The following is a 20,244-nucleotide window of genomic DNA, read 5'->3' as shown; positions in this document are numbered from 1 at the left end:
TGTAATTCAATGCCGGTAGGGGCAAATAGCCCTCGGAGTAGTTGTTTTTCGCGGCACTGACGACTTAAAAAAAGAATGTTAACTTTAATAATTTACTGTTGCCGTCCTAATCAACCGCTTTCAATTTTTCAAACACCATTTGAAAGCACCAGCGGTCGTCTCTATGAGAAAAATTTTCACATATGTGGATGCTTTATTTGAGGCTGTGCAAATTCGAAAATTTTTTTCCAAATTTTTTTTCAAAAAATTATTTAGTGAAAACTATCTAACCGACTTTAATGAAATTTTGTGCGTTGTTTTATTGTACTCTAAAGTTATCTTTACCAAAATTAGAATGCCCTTGGAGCAATTAAAATATTAAAAAAAAATATCCAAAAAACTTGATTATTTTACATTTTTTCATCAATCATTGCTATTTTTCAACATCGGTAATAAACTTAAACATTTTTAACTCCCAGCATATTGTGCAAAATTCAATTCTAAAACATTTTTTCTTCTTTAATATTTTTCCAAAATGCATAGGCTCCAAGATATAAATAAAAAACTCGGATAAAATAGGTATTTTTGAATTTTTTTAAACATTTTTGCAATTTTGAAAATGTTCCAGACCTAATTTGACAGCATTCAACCTTTTTATCAGTAAACTAGGATTTATGAAAACGGTTTAATTCCCATAATATGCGCGTTAAATGGATATTATTGCCTAATCAGTCAAACGGTTTTTTAAGAGGTGTTACCGCTCTAGCTTCAAAACGTGCTCCTAAATAGAGTAAGTAGTGAGTAATCAATGAAGAGGTCATGGGTTCCTTAAAATTGGATGAAAATTCTAAGTTCGACATATAATCCAATTTATTTTCGGTGGCATAAAAGGTACATTGGAAACAGATTAGAAACTTTTCATATTCACTGAAGAATTAGTTTTTTGCAAGATTTAATCAAAAAATGTAGTTCCATCCTTATTACGTGACCAGAAAATAAAAAAGTGTTTATTGGTTTCTGAGTTATTGTCAAAAATTGTTTTATTTTTAAATTCAACGCCCTGTAACTACATACTAGACCGATATCAAAATAAAATATCACATTTTTGATGTTCTAACTTCCTCTAATTCATTTTTCACCTGCTGTATACATGTATAACCGAAAACAAGTAATACTTAAAATCTGAAATGTATTGGGATACTGTACATAAAATTTGTGCTGAGCTTAATGATGCATTCTTTAAAAAAGCTACTTGTAACGATTTGCTCAGGTCAAGTACGCTTGCGACACTTTAAAAAATTGTGGCTGAAGTGTTGGTTAAAAATAAAACCTTTCTCTGCTTCTTTTGTTTGTTTGAAATGACACTGTTTGCAGGTAGGTAACTGTTTCTTTGGATTATTTTGCAAGCATCCTCATTTAAATCAATTCCACAACCTTGACAAATATTTGAATATCGTTATTAATAGACTGTTGTAAAAATAATGTGAAATGTTTTACAGTAAATGTTCAGTTACCTATTTTTATATTATTTTTATACCTATCAATATACAGGGTGGGCCATTAGTGTGAGAAAGTACAATAACTCCCTCGTTACTCATAATACAGAAAAAAAATTAATTTGAAACATGCAGGGCGATGAGTAAAAACGGAACACGCCAAATATTACATTTTTTAAACGGATCATCCTGTATATTTTTAAACATATGGATTTCCGAGAAAATTCTGTATATTATGGCAATATAAACGGTTTATTATTTTAGTAAGGAGTTGCCAAGTTATGGAGAAAATTCTTCAGATTTTGGAAAGAACATGGCCTCGAAGAAGTTGTATTCACTTTCAGCTCCTAACACTTGGAACAAAATAATTAGATACAATTATAGGGAAATGTTAGACAAAGGCTCCTGTATTAGCTAATATCGATATTTTATACAGAGCATTTTTTATAATACGATCATTTTTAGAAAGTTTGAACTAGATTTTCTAAAATTTTTCAAATGGAACACCCTGTACCTATTTTATTGTTCTATTTTATTCTAAAAAACTTAATTTTTATAATTTTATAGAATACCAACTAACAAATATTAACTAATAAAATTAACTCAAAATGGAATGATAAATTATGAACTGGCAAGTTGACACAATGTGACAGTTTTTTCCAAAGCCATTTTGTGCGACCGAAAATAATAAAAATAAAGTTTTTCCAGAAATGTTGCTATACCTTAAAAACTAACATCTTTAGCTGTAGAACATACTTAATGAAAGTTGAACTGGACTGATATGTGAATAAAATAGAACAATAAAATACAGGGTGTTTCATTTGAAAAATTTTAGAAAATCAATGTTTGACCTTTCTAAAAATGATCGTATTATAAAAAATGTCCTGTATAAAATACCGATATTAGCTAAAATAGGAGTGTTTGCCTAACATTTTGCCTATAACTATGTCAAATATTTTTGCTCCAAGTGTCATATTAGCTAATACAGGAGCCTTTATCTAACATTTCCCTATAATTGTATCTAATTATTTTGTTCCAAGTGTTAGGAGCTGAAAGTTAATACAACTTCTTCGAGGTCATGTTTTTTTCCAAAATTCGAAGAATTTTCTACATAACTTGGCAACCCCGCACTAAAATATTAAACTGTTTATATTGCCATATATAAAATTTTCTCAGAAATCCATATGTTTAAAAATATACAGGGTGTACTATTTAAAAAATGTGATATTTGGCGTGTCCCATTTTTACTCATCTCCCTGTATGTTTCAAATTAATTTTGTCCCTTAAGTTTTTTGATTCTGTACAACTTTTATATAAACTTTTTTTCTGTATTATGAATTACAAGGGAGTTATTTTACTTTCTCAGATTAATGGCCCACCCTGTATATTGAAACAACTTGAAATACCTACTAGAAATATCTAAAATTTACAATTGGCTGAAACATTTCAATATGTAGTAAATTTATAAATTATTTTCTTTGAAAAATTTAAAAATAGTTTTAGGTTAATATCTAATGTAATTAAAAAAGATAACTTAATATATAATATATATGCCTTTTTACCTTTATATTTTTACATGGTAATATATTTTACATATTTAAAGCAAAATCCAAATTGTAGTAGAAATATTTTATATTTATCGCAAGTGTAAGTATAATATTTTTTTGGAAAAATAAAAAATGACGATTTTATAAAATACGCGTTCGAAACAATGGTATTTCTTTGTAACAGAGAAAGGAGTTCATCTAATTTAATCTTTGACGTAACATGCATTTTCTTGAAAGTGAGGCCAAAATGTGACGGTACCACCTTTCATATTAATCTGACATTTTGTATGCGCTAGTTATGTTAATTACAATTTAATGTCACAATTTATTGACAATTTATTGACCATACTGATAAATGCAGTTAATTTTAAATACTTTTGTCTTTAGAAAAAGTCTTGTATGAAATACCACCAGAACAATTACAAGGTACCACATAAAGACCTTGTTATGTGTAACTAAAACAATGTTAAATTAAGTTTAAATTAATACGTAGAACTTTTGGAAAAAATGAAGTATGAAAGTGCTTATAATCGGGAAACCCGTGATTTTTTCTAATCGACAGTTCAATGGGGCAAGCAAAACTCTTTGGAAATCAGGACAGAGTATAATTATGACTGAAAAGCAGAGAAATATTTAAATTAGTCTTCCAAATAATTTTTTTTCCGGGATTTTTAATATAATTTCTATTTCTTTGCGTTTATGCGTTTGAATGGCTGCATAGATTAGGTATAAAATTGATATAAAACTGTGTAATTTTTTTGAAGAATATTGTTACAAGCGGTTTATAATGACCTGCATATCTCTTGAGTGAATGTAACTAATACCTCGTATAATATTGCATTCATTGAAATTTGTGCCTGAACAAAAATAAATATTAGAACAATTTGATAATAATCAATAAAAAAATTAAAAATATATTCGATATTTTTTTTCTTTCCACTATATCCGGATCTTTAACGATTATTCGGTCATGGGGGGTTAAAAAATTTATAAAAATAATTTTACCAAACTTAGAAAAAATTGTTAACCTAAACATAAGATGACTTTAATGTCACCACAGACAATATAGCTTATCGCCTTAGTCTATATTGTCTGTGATATCACATAGATTTTACAAAATATAATAAAATAATTATAGGTATGCACGAATATATTAGTATGATATACAGTTATGATTATGAAAGCATCTATTTCAATATTTTTTGGTATTTTAATGAACACGTAATATTTTTTTAGAAAGCAAAAACATTAGCCCACCGTTTTTTAACAACAATCTGATAACATCGAGTGGAATTATCAACGTTCCAACTTCATATATTGCAAATTAGTTATTATTGCCAAACTAACATGTAACTTTTAAAATATATGCTTTATTATTAGCTATTGGGGAGTTTGGTATCATTTGTACAACTAGATTTTTGGTATCGAAGAACATTGACTTCATTTGATAAGATTTTTATAAAAAAATGTTTGAATTTGTTTGAATTATTTTCATTTGATAAGATTCTTTTCTTATAAAATAGTTTTTTGAATTTGAATTAGCTTGATGTTAATGTTTAACTTTTGATGACATAATCAATTATTTTTTATGAAATGTCATTTTTTTTTGTTGACTCGATTTGTGTGTATTTATTGTATCATCAAAAGTCTGGAAATAATAAAAATATATATTTTTTTATAATATCTCGAAAGTTTTTCCTTTCATTGCCCATTTCTTATTTTCTGATGTATTATCCACCCTGATATCAGGATATAATTTAGGATAATCCAATATAACACATAGTTTAGTTTAGTTTTAGTTTAGTTTAGTTTATTGGTGCTAGAAGAAAGAAAGGAGAAAAGCGAATGAATATAATAGTGAGGATAGAGTCCTATAGTAACAGTAAGAGTAAAATCTACGTCTAAAAATACAAAATCAAATTGTAAAATAGTATCTCCACAAAAACAGATAAGTGTTATAATTAGTTAATATTCAGTAATAAACATTGTTCATCATTGAATTTTTAAACATTTCACTACCAAAATTAATTAATCTAATTGTGCAAATATAAAGAATAGTTTTAGAATTATGGTTTTACCAAGCGATATCAATTAATGTACTTTTTCATATCTAGTTTGAAGAAAACAGTATTATAAATGAAGGTAATCAGGGCGTGCTTTAATAATTACCATAATCTTCAATACGTAGAAATGCATATAATACTATTACCTCATCGTAAATGAAAAATGACGGGAAGAGTATTTTGTTCCAGTAATTTAGTTATGAAATTCTTATTAGTTGATTAAAGTTAACTGTAAATTATTCATTAATTTTTTTATGCACAATAACGTATTTTAAAGTAATGGTACATTTCTGACATGTGTTAATTGTTATTACATAAAATCCGTTTTATACATTTTCTGCTTTGAGAAAAAATAAAACTATCACTTCTAAAAATTTGCACTAAGTGCTATTACAAGAACTTTAAAGTTATAAGTATGTTGATATATTATGATTTTTTTCCCTGAACAGACCACATTTATGTTGAACCAGTTAATTTCATGATACAATGACTAGAATGACGTCACGCGGAGAATGATTCAAATGGTGCATTATGTGCTAATCATTTGTGATTACGTATTTAATAAATAAAAAATGGTTTCTATATCACAATAATAGCTTCCCGAATTTTTCTTGAAAATATTATTATACAAAAATTTGCTGGTACGACTGTTTTATAAATTATGCGTCGAATATAATCTGATGTTTTAAAATATTTTGAGCAAATCCATGAATTTTTTAAATTTTTTTCGCGATTTGGAAAAAGGAAAATATCATATCCTTATTAAAGAATTTGCTTTGGTTGTCTATTGCACAACAAAAAATGAAGTCATTACATATTACTTAACAACAATGTTAATAATCATCACAGAAATACAAAATTTGAGTCAAGCTGATCAAAGACACAAGTAATACAAACATGAAATTATATTTTAGGACATACGCGACAGGAAAACCAAATTATAAAGATATGCTAGCATTATTAACGGACTGCCCGTCTGTCTCACAAGGGCCATATCCAGAAATTGTTGTTAGATCTCCAAATGACGTCACAACACGGTCTCTCAGTCTTTGTATCATAAGCATGAGTTAACTCAACATTTACAGGTATGGGATATTTCAAATGCAACATATATANTCTTAACTAGTCAGTCAAGACTACCCTTCCTGCTTTATATATATATATATATATATATATGTACGTATAGAGGCTGAACAAATTCGCTTCTCAGTACAGGGATCTCGGAAACGGTAAGAGATACGAAGTATATATAATAATATATAGTATATAATGTTTTATTATAACGTGTGATGGTAATAGTTTAAATAACTAGACGGATTTTACAGGGTCTAACGACACTTAGAGTAGGTATACGATAATTCAATAAACATAGAAATCTAAAAAAATAAATTGGTCCGGAATGAATATATTGAAGATGAATAATATTTCCAGTGTCGTATTTAAAAAAATGAAGTTGCTGATGGTCCTGGAGAGACGAAACATTACATATAAAAATTGATTATGCCAATCGATAGACGGCAAATAGTTGCCACGAGAAAATGTTTTTCTTTTTTCAATATCACCTCAAACAAGGCTGAAATGAAACAAAAACGGATTTCCAAAATTTCTGTTTTCCTCAAATATTTCGAAAATAATCAACAACTTTGCCCCAATTTAAGCTAGTTCGCATCTCTTACCGTTTCCGAGATCCCTGTCGTGAGAAGCGAATTTGTAACAGCCTGTATATGACACATTTTTTTAAATAATATATTAATCAGTTAATTTTACCAGAAGTACTTAGAGTGCGTATTATAAACAGTAAATGTTAATATTTTTAACACATATCAGTAGTCAACTTACAATTAGTGTAATAACACTATTCCCTATCTATATTATTTTTTTAAGTGAAAAGGGAAATGTAGCTTTATCTGAAAAGTGACGTAACCCTCTAATGACTCCTCAGTGCTGTTTATGTTTTTTTTATAGAGCTCATAAATATCTCAAACGTCCAGTCTTAAAACGTTCATAATTTATTTACTGTTTTTCTAGATAACGATACTATCAGCTTTTAGTAGTTTTGCTAATTACACAAATATACAAATATATAATAATTGCTATAAAAGTCAACCGTTAAATAAATATAATTTTCCCAAGAAATTGTTATGTATTCATTAGGCTGATATTACGGAATGTGAAACTATATTGCATTTTTGTATTTCCATACTTTGGTCAGACAATAATACTCGCATTATAAATATATTTATATATTTGCACCATACCTTATGTTTAATAGAAATTGTTATCGATTCTGAATCAAGTTCTAGGCTTGAAGTGTCATAAAAATTTTAAATACGAGAGAAAATCTTGCTTGCAGAGTGCTTAGACATATACAGGGTGGTCCGAATTTTATGTAGGAAACTTCGAGGGCAGATAGATCTCTTTAAAATAATAGGTGTTTGCCATATAAACATAGGTCTGGAACGGCCTCGTTTTAGAGATACAGGGTGTTGAAGTTGTTAAAAAAATATATAGATTTTTTTGTTTATGTCTCAGGAATTTATTAACCGATCTCAATAAAATTCGATACAGATTCGATATGATAGTAAGCATTCTCTAAAATATGAGCTCTAGAGGTTCAACCAGTGGTGTACAACTGGATAGGAGTCATCCCCTTTTTTTTAAAAAACACCTACGTCACTGTATTTTTTACAAGATATTGTAACGGATTTATATCCTAATGCACAAAATAGGTACGTAAAAAAGGGTAACTAGAATTTTTTTTATAAGATTCGTAATTTTCAAGTTATTCATACGAATACGAAGCCCCTTGTGGCAGACACTTCTAACCATAATATTACAAGAATATTTATTTATGCGTAAAAGTAATTGCAATTTGAAAGCACATCAACAAAATTATTTCCAGTGAGGTAGAGCAGAGGGATAGTGAATTTTCACAATCTGCATATTTGGTCACAAGAAAATCCACATGAAATTCGGACAAGATCTTTTCAACAGGAATTTTCTGTGAACGTGTCGCTCGGAATAATTCGCAATTTGTCGATCTTTATTCTTGTCACCCCGTCTAAATTCCCAGTCATTTCTAAACTTTCTAGAAAACCATATATTTGTATTATTAGAGGATGTTCCGTTAAATATACAACAAAATAGCTGAATACATTGGATGATGCTCCTGCGCATTCTGGGAGAGTAATATAATAATGGCTTAATGAAAATTATATGGGGTGATGGATAGATAGAAGACCAGATGCCACTGTCAATAATGATGCAAGGGTCCAATGTCTTGGCCTGCCAGATTGCCATATCTAAACCCCCTGGACTTCTATGTTTAGGGTTATCTGAAAAGTAAAGTTTACTCTACTCCAACAGATACAAGACCACAACTACTGTAACGAATAGAAGACGGGTGTAATGAATTAAAAAAAAACACCACATGATATTAGCTTCAATTAGTTCCATTAATAAAAGAGGTTAGAAATGTATCGATGTGGATGGTTCGCAATTTGAACAATTGTTGTAATTACGTAACGTTAATTTTGTTTCTTGTTTAGATGTTGTTGTTGGGTAAATATATTTTTATTATTATTTTGATTTAAATTGTTCTTATTTGTAAAGATAGTAGATTAGGCCTCCAGGGGAAACTAAAACGCGCCAGGAACACTACCTCATAGGTGGTGTAGAAAGGAGTGTAAAGAATGTTATTGATGTGTTTACAAATTTCACTTACTTTTAAGCATAAACATAATATAAATATTCTTGTAATATTATGGTTAGAAGTGTGTGCTACAATACTCCAGTCGGCAGAGGCCGAAAAGCTACTGTTGGGACATTTTCTTGATAACTCGAAAATAACTACACAGGTCTACTTTAAATGATGAGTATAATAACAGGCTAATTTGCTGACAAAGTATTTTATCAGGAAAAAAAGTTATTAACAATTTAATCGTGAAAAAAATTTTTTTTAGTAGTTTTCTTTAAATAACTCAGCGGGGTGACTTTGTACGAAAAAATGCTTAGGACATGATTTTGTTCGTAATAAAAATAGCTACAAAATGGCGGTGGTCCGATTACGAAATTTGCAATAACAAAGCCGTGAGATTGAAAAAACTGTATAAAACGTCAATTTTTTAAAGTTGCTGTAAAAATGTCAATTATAAACAAAAAGTGATAAAACTTTCGAAAACTATAGTTCAATATATATACAATAATGACGCTAAAGCCGAAAATCAGGAGAGCAAAACTTTTTGTTCTATAAGGTGTTATACATTCATCGGCATCTGAAACTCGAAACTTTGCCAAATTTGTTCGAAGCTTTGCTGACACTTGAAATTTGGTACACACATAGTGTAAATATGCAGAAACCAAAAGCAATTTGCAAAATTCAAGTATCTTCATTTTTGCAGTTTTGGTAAGGTTTTATACGTCACCCTAGTTTTATACGTCACCGTTTTTTTAATTTTTGGACGTATATTTATGTATATTTATAAAATATTCCATTACGGTAGATTAGCCAGCATAATTACCTACAATTTAAAAAAATATATATTTTCATCGTTTAGATCCTAAGCTACTTAACATTTTGCGCCTGTTAGCCATACTCGTACATTATTCAACATATCAACATAAAACAAAAACGTACGTGTGGGGTAAACCTTTAACTTTAAGTAAACAATTGTTTAAATTTACTGTTGCATATTTCTAATAGTATACAAGCGCCGAAGAGCGGAGCTCGCGCTCGAAAATGAAAAGTTAAAGGTTTACCCCACACGTACGATTTTGTTTTATGTTAATATGTTGAATAATGTACGACTACGGCTAACAGGCGCAAAATGTTAAGTAGCTTAGGATCTAAACGATGAAAATATATATTTTTTTAAATTGTAGGTAATTATGCTGGCTAATCTACCGTAATGGAATATTTTATAAATATACATAAATATACGTCCAAAAATTAAAAAAACGGTGACGTATAAAACTAGGGTGACGTATAAAACCTTACCAAAACTGCAAAAATGAAGATACTTGAATTTTGCAAATTGCTTTTGGTTTCTGCATATTTACACTATGTGTGTACCAAATTTCAAGTGTCAGCAAAGCTTCGAACAAATTTTGCAAAGTTTCGAGTTTCAGATGCCGATGAATGTATAACACCTTATAGAACAAAAAGTTTTGCTCTCCTGATTTTCGGCTTTAGCGTCATTATTGTATATATATTGAACTATAGTTTTCGAAAGTTTTATCACTTTTTGTTTATAATCGACATTTTTACAGCAACTTAACAAAATTGGCTTTTTATACCGTTTTTTAAATCTCACGGCCTTGTTATTGCAAATTTCGTAATCGGACCACCGCCATTTTGTAGCTATTTTTATTACGAACAAAATCATGTCCTAAGCATTTTTTCGTACAAAATCATCCCGCTCAGTTATTTAAGGAAAACAACTAAAAAAAAGTTTTTTCACGATTAAATTGTTAATAATTCCTGATAAAATACTTTGTCAGCAAATTAGTCAGTTATTGTACTCATCATTTAAAGTAGACCTGTGTAATTATTTCCGGGTTATCAAGGTTTGACACACGCCGAACCTCTACCAACTGGACTACAAGGGGATTGTATTGGCATGAATAACTTGAAAAAGGTAAATCTTACGAAAAAAAATTCAAGTTATCTTTTTTACGTATTTTGTGCATATGTACATATAAATCAGTTACAATAACTTCTAAAAAATGCGGTGGCGTAGGTTTGTTTGTAAATAAGGGGGTGACCCCTGTCCAGTTGTACACCACTGGTTGAACCTTTAGAGCTCGTATTTTAGGGAATGTAGGGCCTAGTAAAATACATTATCTGTACCAAATTTTATTGAGATCGATTAATATATTCCGGAGATGTAAACAAAAAATCAATTTTTTTTAACAACTTCAACACCCTGTATTTCTAAACCAGGGTGGAACTATGTTTATAAGGCAAACACATATTATTTTAAAGAGATCTATCTGCCCTCTAAGTTTCCTGCATAAAATTCGGACCACCCTGTATTTTTTGAGGTATTTAATCAAAGTGTGAAGTAAACAATTGCAACATTATCTAATTATGATTTACGTCGAAACAAATCAACTTGTATAAATTAATATTTCATTACACTATTAAGACCTTGGACTTAAAATTGATGAAGTACCATTTGACGATTTAAAACAGAAGTAACTCGAAAATGAATCATTCATATAAAAGTATCTGAATTAAATCTTAACTAGAGTAAACCTTGAAGTTATCGGCTTAAATAAAAACGTAAAGGGTAAAAACCAAGACCTATGTGTGCCAATGACATTAAACGCAATTTTTGTAAACCTCCTACAGTTTTTTTTATCGCAAGGTTTACCTGAACACAATACAGAAACTTTTTATAATATTTTTGCTTTGTTTAATAACAATAACTCAAGGAAAAAATGTAGTTGTACCTACTGAGTGGCAACGAAATTATCGGGCAGTTTTCAGGATTATAATGTTTATTTAATAACAGATAATTATATGAATAGAAAACATTCTCTAGAGTAATTTTACAATTACACCGGCACACAAAAGAAAACTCGAGTACGAAGATGTAGACCCCGGTAGTGATACTCATTTTGATGATAATCGATAAAATACACTCTTAGTCAAAGTTTGGGTCCTAATATTTAGGGTTGGTCATTTTAATTAATAGAATATCTAGCACATAAAAAAGTCCTAACCCAAAGATCTGACATATGATTTCCGACGTATTTTGATTGTTGGAATAAGAAAAATGATATACCGGAAACTAAAGACGAAAGAAAAAAGAAATAGACATCCTTTTCGTAGATTATCTCAAAACAAAAGAGTAAGATACTCTAGAAACAAAGATTAACCATAATCTCGTTATCTAGTTAGACCACTTCTTTGGCTAAATTAAGCGACTTATGGGTCCATTTTGACCCTAAATATAGATTTTGCAAGATACTGGGCGATTGTGCATAAATTCTGACTACGGTATCGTTTTCAGTTCCTCAAAATGCGTCAGAAATGATATGTCAGATCTTTGGGTTTGGTCTTGTTTGCGTATCTGATATTCTATTAATTAAAAAGTCCAACCCTAAATATTAGGAGCCAAAGTTTGACTAAGAATGTGTTTTATAGATTATTGGCAACAAAATTAGTACCACTACTGGAATCACTCGAGTTTTTTTTTGTCTGCCGGTGTTATTATTTTTATTTTAAAACAAACCTAACGCATTGTTGAATACATCTGCTTATTTTATTAAAAAGTTTTGTAAATACTACTGTGTTAAATTATTTGTTATTCATAGACGATCTAACCTGTTTTGGCATTTTATTGTGTTTTCAATTGGTTCCTTTTTTAAAATTGAAAAATTGAAATTAATGTCACCTGAATACACAGGGCGATTCATGAGAAAATGTCAATATTTTAGGTACGTATTCAGGGACCCAAAATAAACATAAAAGTTCCTATAAACATGGGTTCTATCTTCACCCGTAACAGAGATAAACAAAATTCAATTTAATATATTTTTTCATTTCTTCAAACCGGTGGATTGGTCGAGGCGGCCCGCATAATTGGCCGGCTAGATCGCCAGACCTTAATCCTCTGCATTATTATTGTCTTTGGGGATGGTTTAAATCAGTGTTATATTCAAATAAAGTAAACACTAGAGATGCCTTACTTGGTCGAATAATAAATACAGCAGCAATTATAAGAAACAGACCCGAGCTATTCATGAGAGTGAGCTGACTTATATTTAGAAGTAAATCGTGGCATATTTGAAAACTATAGAACCTAGCCTAACTGTTATAAATAATTTTACAAAAATCTTAATTGAATATTGTTTAACCCTGTTGAGAATAGGACCCATATTTATGGGAACTTATCTTTATTTTGGATTCCTTAATAGGTACCTACAATTCATTTCCTCCTGAATTGCCCTGTATATTTCTTATTTAGTCATATTTTGGACTAGTTTTGATTTATCTTTTAAACTGTCGCAGAAGTACAAAACCTAATATGCTATTTTTTCAAAGCAAAACATACATTTTATTATTGGCTCTTACATTTTTTTACTCTATTTTAAAGCTAATTCAAATAAATAAAAAAATAATTTAAATAAAACAAATGAAATCAAATAATGTTCTTCGATATTAGGTATCAAATCTAGGTACCTAAAGATATCTATCCCCACAGACAACACTCCTAATTGCTGATATTGTTGAATAATGCAATTATCCAAAGAAAAATTCTGTATTCTTGTTGACCTATTATCACCCATGACTAATCATGTACAATACAGCTGCTTTAGAGTTAGGAGGTTTCTTTTTTGCACACCTAGATTTCTGAGATCGAAGAATATTGTTTCATCCTTTATTTGATTAGATATTTTAAAATTTTGAATTTGTTTGAATTAGTTGAATACCTTTAAAATACAGTAAAGAAAATGTGCGAGTTAATAATAAAATATGTGTTTTTCGTTACGTACATTTGTAAAAAGGACATATTTTCGATAGAAGATAGAAAAACGAATATAAATCATCTAACCATGTACTATTCCAAACTTTCATCCTTATTTTTTAAAAGTTTGATGTTTATACCTATATATAATATAATATACCTATGTATAAACATCAAAATATATACCGGGTGTATTTTTTAACCTGAAAATATCGAGAAATATGCACCTTACGAAAAAAAAAATCTCCGTGTGGAAACACATTAGTGGTAAAATCAGTCCCTCTCCCCAACTCCTTGTAGGTGGGGAGGGAGGTAACTTTGAAATCTTAAGTAGGAACCCCCATTTTGTATTGCAGAATCGAATTCTACGGCTAGAAGTACGTATCAGATATATATCTGATACGTTTTTTTTTATTCTAGATGACGACAAAATTCAATTTTTTCCATTGTTTTTTATTGAACCTACTCTGTAAAAAAATGGTGTGAGTGAAAGCAATAAAGGTACTGAGTACATTTTCACTCAATATTGGGCATTTTGATCATTTTACTCATTTGTGATCATATTTAAACTAAAATTGAGTACTTTCACTCAAATATAGGTACTCCTTAAATAAATTCTTCACATAAACTCGTATTTGGTGCACTTGTACCTAAATCAGAGTAAATGTCCTCATTACTGAGTGAGTTTAAATGTATATTAATTTCGAGTAATTTGAATGGCGAAGTGAAGATGTCACCACTTACATATTGCTTCTGTAATCTCGACCACATTTGATAAGAGCCCGTTAGATGCTCCAGAAAAGCGTGAATATTTAGTTAATAAACACCAAATAAATAGTTAAATTTAAATCATATTAGAGAAAGAGTCAACTCTAAATTGGTTTTATATAGTCAGAATAGAGTCCAAAGTCGCTCAATTGATAGTTGGCAAGCAGTAACTCAGATTTGAGTAAAACTCACTCATTTCTNGAAAACCTTAGATGCATTATACGTAAAACTTCTTTCAAACTGAGTTGTCCTATGTCTAGGTACTGTATACATAAGTCTGCTACGAGTTAGCAGATTATGAGTATCACAACCTCTAATAATCTTTTCGTATAAATAAGAGGGTGAAGCTGTATCATTAATTTGAAAAAGAAGGCAAGATAGGTGATAAATAAACCTTTCCTCCAAATTAAACCATTTTGATTGCAGAAGGACTGGAGACACATGGTCGTATTTCCGCAGGTTGAATGAGAATCGTAAACAACTATTTTGAATTTTTTGTAGAGTATTTTTGTCTTTTTTTGTTAAGGCTGGCCAGTAAACAACACTACAATAAGCTAGGTAAGACAAAATTAAAGAGTCACATAGCAACAGTTTTATATCATTTGTCAGGAAGTCCCTTTGCATATACAAAATTTTCAGCTTACTGTAAGACTTTTGCACTAGATTGCTCACATGCTTATCAAACCTAAGATTGCCATCAATAAACACTCCTAAATTTTTACAATAACTGGCAGGTTTTGAAATTTGCTGATTTATTTTTATTTTAAAATCAGGACTGTTCATAAGGTTCAGTCTATTACAACCAAAGAGCAGAAGTTCAGTTTTCTTTTCATTCAGTACTAGCATATGAGCACTCGCAACATGGGAAATAGTATTTAGATCAGAGTTAATACAATCAGCGGACCCTAAAAAATTTTCATATGCGAAAGAAAAGTATAATTGTGTGTCGTCAGCATACTGATGTATTTTACAGTAACTGAGAAAAGAGAAAAAATCTGCAGTATATACTGAAAATAATGTAGGTCCCAAAATACTGCCTTGAGGCACCCCTTGTTTAACATCTCGAAAACAGGAATACAAATTTCCCAAACAAACTCTTTGGCGCCGATTAGAAAGAAAACTCAAAAAAAAGGAAAGTACAACGTTGCTAACTCCAAAATATTTTAATTTTTTAATTAATAATGCATGGTCAATAGTATCAAAAGCCTTACTGAAGTCTAGCAATATTAAACATGTAGAGAAACTATTATCATTTGCTCGAAATATATCATCCGTAACATTAAGTAAAGCAGTTGTAGTGCTGCGCAATTTCCTAAAACCAGATTGAATACTAGGTAAAATATGATTTTCGTTTAAATAAGCATTAAGCTGATCATTCACAATTCTTTCCAGTACTTTGGACAAAGTAGGTAGGATACTAATAGGACGATAGTCAGAAAGTGTCATTGGATTATTGTTTTTTGGACATGGTATAACATGCGAATTTTTCCAAGCCATAGGGAAAGTGCCTGTGGTTAAGCATTTATTTATGATGGATGTAAAATAATCACTAAGAAAAGGAAAAACATAGAGTAACATTTTTTGATTTATATTGTCATATACCTTAGCTTGAGTTCTAATGCGAAAAANTTCGATAGAAGATAGAAAAACGAATATAAATCATCTAACCATGTACTATTCCAAAATTTCATCCTTATTTTTTAAAAGTTTGATGTTTATACCTATATATAATATAATAAACCTATGTATAAACATCAAAATATATACCGGGTGTATTTTTTAACCTGAAAATATCGAGAAATATGCACCTTACGAAAAAAAAAATCTCCGTGTGGAAACACATTAGTGGTAAAATCAGTCCCTCTCCCCAACTCCTTGTAGGTGGGGAGGGAGGTAACTTTGAAATCTTAAGTAGGAACCCCCATTTTGTATTGCAGAATCGAATTCTACGGCTAGAAGTACGTATCAGATATATATCTGATACGTTTTTTTTTATTCTAGATGACGACAAAATTCAATTTTTTCCATTGTTTTTTATTGAACCTACTCTGTAAAAAAATGGTGTGAGTGAAAGCAATAAAGGTACTGAGTACATTTTCACTCAATATTGGGCATTTTGATCATTTTACTCATTTGTGATCATATTTAAACTAAAATTGAGTACTTTCACTCAAATATAGGTACTCCTTAAATAAATTCTTCACATAAACTCGTATTTGGTGCACTTGTACCTAAATCAGAGTAAATGTCCTCATTACTGAGTGAGTTTAAATGTATATTAATTTCGAGTAATTTGAATGGCGAAGTGAAGATGTCACCACTTACATATTGCTTCTGTAATCTCGACCACATTTGATAAGAGCCCGTTAGATGCTCCAGAAAAGCGTGAATATTTAGTTAATAAACACCAAATAAATAGTTAAATTTAAATCATATTAGAGAAAGAGTCAACTCTAAATTGGTTTTATATAGTCAGAATAGAGTCCAAAGTCGCTCAATTGATAGTTGGCAAGCAGTAACTCAGATTTGAGTAAAACTCACTCATTTCTAATGCGAAATTTCACTCAGTTGTACTCATACTAATAGAGTGAAAATTTCACTCAGTCGGGTGTGGGCAGAAATTGATATATTATTGAGTAAAATTGTGTGAAATTTTTCTAATGTATACATCCGTTTGCAACAAAAAATATCACGTTTTTACTGTAAATAATCAAAATTAGTTAAGGGGGTGATTTAGTATGTATATTTTTACCGTGTAACAGAGCATCAGATGAGGACACAAATCATCGAAGAAACTAACATAATTGAATATTATTATATATCAATGTATTCGCAAGGGTTCCCGCTAGTGAGCGAGATAAATTTCAATGCTCATGAGAACAGAAGAATAAGTTAAATAAATGCCAAAGTACCTCAATTTTAACCATACTGTTAGTCTGTCAATATATTGCATTTACGACGGAACTAGGTCAGGCACAATAACCAAACTACTTCACTTACTAGAACGGACTCTTAGGATCATTTGTATTTAATTTTCAAATTAATATTTATTAACAATTCTATAATTTGTGTCCTCAAGCAAAATGACATATTACACACGACTCCATATTTATTATATATGTAAACCAGAATTTTAGGGATTCTAACATATTCTAAGTATAATTAGTTTGTATACTCTGTCAGAGGTGTCGCTACCCTTGAAAATTAAAGTGAAAACACAGAGTTGGTTTAGTTTAAAATGCGTGGTAAAATAAAGCATAATGGTCTATATTATCTTTGATATATAAATATGGGTAATTTTTTAAATGTACCTAAGTAATAAGATTTTGTAAAGCTTAAGTAGTACGAAAATATAACGCATACAAAATCAATAATATGTACTAATTTTTCTTTACTAAGAATTTCAGTTGGTTTCGTTATCCCATTTTTTAGTGATTAATGAAAATTTTCTGCATATAAAATTATTGATACCTCTCACTTTAACTCGTCGTAATTTTTTTGTTAACTGATTAAAAAATTCCAATTTTTACTGACGATAAGTCGAACTATTGTCTTTAATACTGTAAAGGTCATTTGTCTCAAAAGGTCTTCTTTTTTTATTTTTAAGTAAAACAGAAGGGAGTGCTATCTCCGTAAATATGGCGTTCTTTAAAAAAAGAAAAAACTTTTTTGAGCTGATTTTTTGAGGGGGCTCTTAAAACATGATAAACTAACATATTTTCACAAGAGACGAAAAAAAAATCGTTTTCTCTTTTTTTGGACCACCCTACTATACATATTATTCTCCAAACGTAATTAGTAGTAAAAACAAAGAAGACTGCCGAAAATGAATCCAACCCCCTCGTCAACCCCCAGCACCCTTTGCCATTCACATACACGCTCTTATGAGGGTTGGAATGGCAATTTTCATACAAAGTCAAGTGGGGTGTGATTCAGGGTAACTTTTGAGTCCCCTCGTCTCTCATAGTTCAGGGTACTTTTTCAACCGTAAGTCCCCTCGCCTTCCGAAATCGGAGTACTTTTTCAACTTTCCAAGGGGTGTTCGTGTGAAAACCTACCAGTTCGTGAGAAATAAGAGGGTTCACCCGTTGAACAATCGTGAGGAGTGAGGGAACTTATGGTTGAAAAATCACCCTGATTCGTGAGAGGCGAGGGGATTTACAGTGATTTTGGTTCAGTAGGTACGTCGTCAACTACTTATTTAGTTGGTACTTTTAAGAACATCTTGGTTTACCTCTGTTTAATTCCTTGTCACTATTTTGGGTTTCATCATTCACCCATTATTTCAAGATTTAATAACTCAGCTTGCAATATTGTAGGAAACTTCAAGTCCTTTAGTTCTGTAAATGAGTCTATCTAATTAGTATGCCTGTTGCTTCGATGTCCATCATGGTCATGGTTTAGTACAAAAACTAGGGGCAAGTCCTTTTGGCTTCCTACTATTACCAAAGTGTTCACAACGATTAATTGGTTTTTAACGCACCTCCTTACTAACCATTACTCATCTTACAGTTTCTATGAGTTCTTCCTTCAAGATTTGAACCGTTTGATTCCACAAATTAGTGCTCTATCTTTGAGTCTCTTCTCTTTCTGATATCCTCCTCCCTTTCCCCGTCCCGCACCCTTATCCCGTCCTTTCTTTATGATATCTTGAAATACTTTTGACAACTATACCTCGGTGTAAATAATCAGTTTTACATTCTTAGAACTGAATATGCCTTTATCTCATCGCACAGATTTGCTCATTACCTCCAGGCAATCAATGGATTACTTATTTGTAATATATAACATATNTTCTTTCCAGTACTTTGGACAAAGTAGGCAGGATACTAATAGGACGATAGTCAGAAAGTGTCATTGGATTATTGTTTTTTGGACATGGTATAACATGCGAATTTTTCCAAGCCATAGGGAAAGTGCCTGTGGTTAAGCATTTATTTATGATGGATGTAAAATAATCACTAAGAAAAGGAAAAACATAGAGTAACATTTTTTGATTTATATTGTCATATACCTTAGCTTGAGTTCTAATGCGAAAAATAATTTTTTTAATTTCACCTTTTGCAACCGTCCTAAAAGTGAATTCCTCGTTTCGACTGAGCAACTTTCCATTATATTTATTTAAAATTATTTGCATATCATTATATTTTGGAGGTTGAGGCAACTCATCACATAAATAATTATTATAAGAATATACGTCTATATCACAATTAGTAATATCTGGCTTAGTAACGTTTAGATACTTTAAGGTCTTCCAAAAAGACTTAGGATCATTTTTAAATTTGAACTTTAAAAACGCCTTTTTTTCTGCCCTAACAGATCGATTAACTAAGTTACGGATATCCTTATACTCGTTGTAAGACTCAACAGTTTTTAATTTCTTAAATTTACTAAACGCTTTCTTTTTATCTGATACGTTTTTTTTTTTATTCTAAATGACGACAAAATTAAATTTTTTCCATTGTTTTGTACTGAACCTACTCTGTAAAAAAATGGTGTGAGTGAAAGCAATAAAGGTACTGAGTACATTTTCACTCAATATTGGGCATTTTGATCATTTTACTCATTTGTGATCATATTTAAACTAAAATTGAGTACTTTCACTCAAATATAGGTACTCCTTAAATAAATTCTTCACGTAAACTCGTATTTGGTGCACTTGTACCTAAATCAGAGTAAATGTCCTCATTACTGAGTGAGTTTAAATGTATATTAATTTCGAGTAATTTGAATGGCGAAGTGAAGATGTCACCACTTACATATTGCTTCTGTAATCTCGACCACATTTGATAAGAGCCCGTTAGATGCTCCAGAAAAGCGTGATCACCAGGAGAACAGGCCTTAGCCGGCGGCTGTGCTGGTGGGTCTCAGCCAGGACAGGAGGAGGCCCCACGAAGTGAATTAATTTCAACACTGT

Source organism: Anoplophora glabripennis, unplaced genomic scaffold, assembly GCF_000390285.2.
Source record: "Anoplophora glabripennis isolate ALB-LARVAE unplaced genomic scaffold, Agla_2.0 scaffold550, whole genome shotgun sequence".
NCBI classification, from domain to species: domain Eukaryota; kingdom Metazoa; phylum Arthropoda; class Insecta; order Coleoptera; family Cerambycidae; genus Anoplophora; species Anoplophora glabripennis.
The sequence above is the reverse complement of the archived record's forward strand: the minus strand, read 5'-3'. Positions refer to the sequence as shown.